This window comes from Portunus trituberculatus, chromosome 45 (assembly GCF_017591435.1).
Source record: "Portunus trituberculatus isolate SZX2019 chromosome 45, ASM1759143v1, whole genome shotgun sequence".
Classification (NCBI taxonomy): Eukaryota; Metazoa; Arthropoda; class Malacostraca; order Decapoda; family Portunidae; genus Portunus; species Portunus trituberculatus.
In genome coordinates this window covers 9,344,980-9,349,979 of record NC_059299.1, presented here as the reverse complement: position 1 = coordinate 9,349,979, position 5,000 = coordinate 9,344,980, and the positions used below count along the sequence as shown (strand labels likewise).

The window sequence follows — 5,000 nt, the reverse complement described above, 5'->3', positions numbered from 1 at the left end:
GATTTCAACACTACGATGGTGCACGGGGAGGAGAGGGCAAGGCAAAGTAAGTACCAATTTAGTTCAGACATAAAAGTTTGGCATTATTGTTTGAAGTGTAAAGATATGGTTACCTATGAAACCATGTGGTCAGTCTGCCAAGTACGGGCAATGTTGATATTTCAAGACTGTTATGACGAATCATGATTGTTACTACTGCCGGGTTATTACTATGGTAGACAAATGCTATATCATCAGAGAGAGAGAGAGAGAGAGAGAGAGAGAGAGAGAGAGAGAGAGAGAGAGAGAGAGAGAGAGAGACCCCGAAAGTCCGAAACAATTATGAGAGAAAACGGTTATATTTTATGGGTAACACAATTCAATCTGGATTTAACTCGTTTATTAGTTCTTAGTGTATTCAGTCATGTATTTAATTAATAAATAACATCATTAACTTCATTACTAACTTTGGTACTCATTCATACACGTGTGTTATTACCGAGAACAACGAAAGAGAGAACGAGAGTGTGAGGATGAGTGAGTGACGCAGAAACAAGTAATAAGAGAGAAAACGCACACCCATCTACCCACCCATCCCACCCACACCCACACAAATACACACACACACACACACACACACACACACACACCGCGTAGTGTAGTGGTTAGCACGCTCGACTCACACTCGAGAAGGTCCGGGTTCGAGTCCCGGAGGCGGCGAGGCAAATGGGCAAGCCTCTTAATGTGTGGCCCCTGTTCACCTAGCAGTAAATAGGTACGGGATGTAACTCGAGGGTTGTGGCCTCGCTTTCCTGGTGTGTGGAGTGTGTTGTGGTCTCAGTCCTACCCGAAGATCGGTCTATGAGCTCTGAGCTCGCTCCGTAATGGGGAAGACTGGCTGGGTGACCAGCAGACGACCGAGGTGAGGTGAATTACACACATACGAAAATATTGAGCTCTGAGCTCGTTCCGTAGGGTAACGTCTGGCTGTCTCGTCAGAGACTGCAGCAGATCAAACAGTGAAACACACACACAGCACATACATACCCCCACCTACACACACGCACAAATATATACACACATACACCCCACAAGCTCACACACACACACACACGCACACACTCACCCACACACACACACAACCCACACCAACACCTACACCTACACTCACGCACATACACCCACACGCACGCACGCACATACACCCACACGCACGCACATACACACTCACACATACGCACGCACATACACACCCACACACACACACACACACACACATACCCACAACATTTCCTTCAATTCTCTGTGTTTCCCAGGCATTTCCTGCTGTTTCCCACTTGAAATACATAGAACGAAGTGATAAGAGGAAGAAATAGGGGAATGGTAAAGTTATAATGAGAATGGTGGGTGTGTTAAGAACGATAATGTAATGGTGATCAACGTCATGACAAGAATATAGGCTGGTGAATGAATCAATGATAAACGAGACTACCACCCACAAATATTAGTGTTTTTATAAGAGTGGGTTATTTTATGCTGTGTGTAATTCACCTCACCTCGGTCCTCTACTGGTCACCCATCCAGTCTTCCCCATTACGGAGCGAACTCAGAGCTCATAGACTGATCTTCGGGTAGGACTGAGACCGCAACACACTCCACTCACCGGGAAAGCGAGGCCACAACCCCTCGAGTTACATCCCGTACCTATTTACTGCTAGGTGAACAGGGGCTACACATTAAGAGGCTTGCCCATTTGCCTCGCCGCCTCCGGGACTCGAACCCGGACCTTCTCGAGTGTGAGTCGAGCGTGCTAACCACTACACGTGTGTGTGTGTGTGTGTGTGTGTGTGTGTGTGCTTTCACCATACACAAACACATTAGCTTCTAGAAAAAATGCATATTATCTACTACTACTACTACTACTACTACTACTACTACTACTACTTTACGGTATGGAGCATTTTTCTTTTTTTTTTCTTTCATTTAGGATATTTTTGGGATTAAATGGTGTGATTAGTGTTGTTCTAATGTGTTTAAAAGTAATTCGGTCTCTGTTAGGTGTGTTTGTGGGTGCTTTTTTGGGGGGATGTTTTGGTGTGGTTGGATTTCCTTTGTGGTGTGTCAAGTGAATGTATAGGCATGTTGGAGACAGGTATTTGGGGGTGTCAGGGTATAGGCGTGGTGCTTGAGGTTCGACAAAAAGAAGAGGTTCTTGTGAAAGGGAGATGTGAAGGTTTTGTGAAGGATTGTAAAGGATTAAGATATATTCAAAGCATGTCAGGGATGTTTCAATGTGCGTTGTGGTATATGAGGTGAGAACGTGGAAGTGTGGGGGACGTGGGTTCTGAAGGAAAGAAAGGATCATTACGTACAATATCCAACAGTATTAGTATCAATAACACACACACACACACACACACACACACACACACACACACACACACACACACACACACACACACACTTCCGCATATACATTCTGGCGAAATAGCGGATTGCGTGTCTGTAGGCCCGCACCTGTCCTTTCCTAAGGTGCTCTGACCCTGCGCAGGTGGGAGGGAGAGAGGGAGAGTGACGCACGGATGGGAGGTGGTGGTGGTTGTGGTGGGTGGTGGTGGTCATAGAGGCGATACTACTGATGCTCTGTTGGGAATATGGTCCTAAGGGGAGAGAGAGTGAGATAAACATGATTATATGAGTGTATGTGAGAGTAAATAGCTTATACAAGAGTGATACTGGTAAATATAAAACTATGAGAGATACAATACAAAGCTGGGGGTGGTGGTGGCGTAGAAGGTACTTGTGGTGAACGGGAAGGTATGAAAGAAGGAGGGAAGGAAAGGAGAAAAAGAGACGAAATGTAGAAGAAAGAGAGGGGATGGAGGAAGAGGAAAGGAGACCAGAAAGGAAAGAAAGGCATCATTAAGTACAATATCCAACAGTATTAGTAGCAATAGCACACACACACACACACACACACACACACACACACACACACACACACACACACAGAAGATATAAGAATGATAGACAGTAGATGAAAAAGAGTGATGGATAATAAAAGAGGAAGGAAGGTGGGAAGAAATGTAATATCAATTAGCATATTGAACCACCGTCCACAAAGAACACTTTCTGTGTTTGACAAGCGAGAGACTTTCTGCGAGCGAAACCCGTTACTGAGGAGACCGAGGCGTGGCGTACAGAGAGCAGTGAGAGAAATACGTGACAATGGTGGCGAATGAGAGTGAATAGGAAGGACCTGAATACTGCCACACCTTAATGACAGTTTTGGCATGACAGGGCACCCCTGTTGACCCGACCAGCTGTCATGGAGAGTGGAGTATATGAATGATCCCTGCATATATTTTCCTGCATTTCCCTTGTTCTACTTTAACTTTCCTATCGTTTCCTGATCTACCTTGCCCTGTCTTTCAAAGCAATAGGAGTAAACATATAGAATTCGTAGTGTCAAATTATCAAGTAAAAACATAATATTTGCGCACTAACAAACTACAAGGGGTTAGAATTTCTAAATAGTCTGCCATTAAAACTGAAAGTATACAGTTTTCTACTATGTTCACCTGAGCGTGTCTCGTATAGTAACGGGTCTCATGTGGTGTAGGATCATTAAGACTGTTTACAAAGGCTATATAATATAAGAACTTCGATTCTATGTGCATTTTCCTTATTTTGTGCATAATAGTTGTTGAACTATATCACTGACTGTTTACAAAGGCTATAAATATGATAACTCAAATTGCATGTGCATTTTCCCTATTTTGTGCATAATCATTGTTGAACTATCACTAACACTGAAAATATACTTATAAATCTTTATAAACTAATCATACTACACGTGGCAGTCCCTTTACGAAACATAAGTATCGATTTCCACCAATCCACCTAAAATCCTAGTCTGTCAACTAGTCTAATCTTTTAAGCCTCCTTAATGACGCATTACTAACAACATCTTTACTGAGATGGTTCCGTGCATCTGTCGCTCTGTTTTATAAAAGTGTTACGAACCAAGTCTCAAAAGAATCCAGAGTAAGGGTGTAGAGAAAGCGAGTGAGTGCAAGAGGGAAGGGAAACGAGTGGTAGGCGGAGGGCAGGGTGTCCGTGCTTGATTAACGGGAGAATGTGTGTAAGCACCTGTGTGACTGCCTCCCTTAAGGTCACCAGCTATGTAGGCCGCCTGGACAACACCTGAGGACTGGCCACTTCGCTGCACTTCACCTGGACAGAGTCAGACCATATTGTGTATGTTGACTCGCTGGCCAATATATGCTACATTTCAAATAAGTTTCGTTAAGTCACTTTTTTATTTTATTTGTGGAACAGGGGGGAAGATGGTCAAGGACAACAAAAAATAAAAAGAAAAGTCCCACTTATACTAGTCTATATTATTTTGAGGAGTAGACTTTCATAATAAGCAGAATGACAAAAAGATAAGATAATTACAGGCTTGACAACAACATTAACCTTAACAATGATAATAATAGCAATAGTGGAATGATAAAAGAGGGATCCATGCATGACTGAATTACATCAGTGAGGGTGCAGGTAAGGATGTTAATCAAGTGAGGGGCAGGTATACGGGCTTGCAAGGGCGCGGCGGAGGGACACACGAAAGGGAAACTGTTGCAGGTAAACCAGCTCAGTGTTTGGTTGTGTAGTGGTAACAGGTGTTGTCGCGTTTTCCCTCCCTCCCATACCCTTCCCCATCTCTCTCTCTCTCTCTCTACATCCTGTCCTCCCACCTATCCAGCCTCTCCCCTCCCTCGCCCTCCTACATAACCTAGCGGTATCTGCCCTCCGCGCTGGACTAGAGAGAGAGAGAGAGAGAGAGAGAGAGAGAGAGAGAGAGAGAGAGAGAGAGAGAGAGAGAGAGATTATATATGTATATGTGCGTGTGTCATTGCTTGTCTCCATGATTATTTCAGAAGACCGAGTGAGATATGTCCGGAGGAAGGAAATGAGAGAGAGAGAGAGAGAGAGAGAGAGAGAGAGAGAGAGAGAGA

The 5,000-nt window shown here is 44.1% G+C and overlaps 1 protein-coding gene across 4 annotated transcripts in view; it reads left to right on the top strand.

Annotated features, from left to right (window-relative positions):
* Positions 1–5,000, top strand: part of LOC123519677 — a 45,028-nt gene that overhangs the window by 7,350 nt on the left and 32,678 nt on the right. The window contains exon 1 of one of the 4 annotated variants that reach the window (XM_045281168.1): positions 1–46. This exon is cut by the window's left edge and continues 75 nt beyond it. The exons of 1 other annotated variant lie outside the window; for it this stretch is intronic. The gene's annotated coding sequence lies outside the window, so the exon portion shown is untranslated. Of the gene's footprint in view, positions 47–4,947 lie in introns of those variants that run through there. 2 more of the 4 variants (XR_006679091.1, XM_045281167.1) reach the window with 2 other exon arrangements.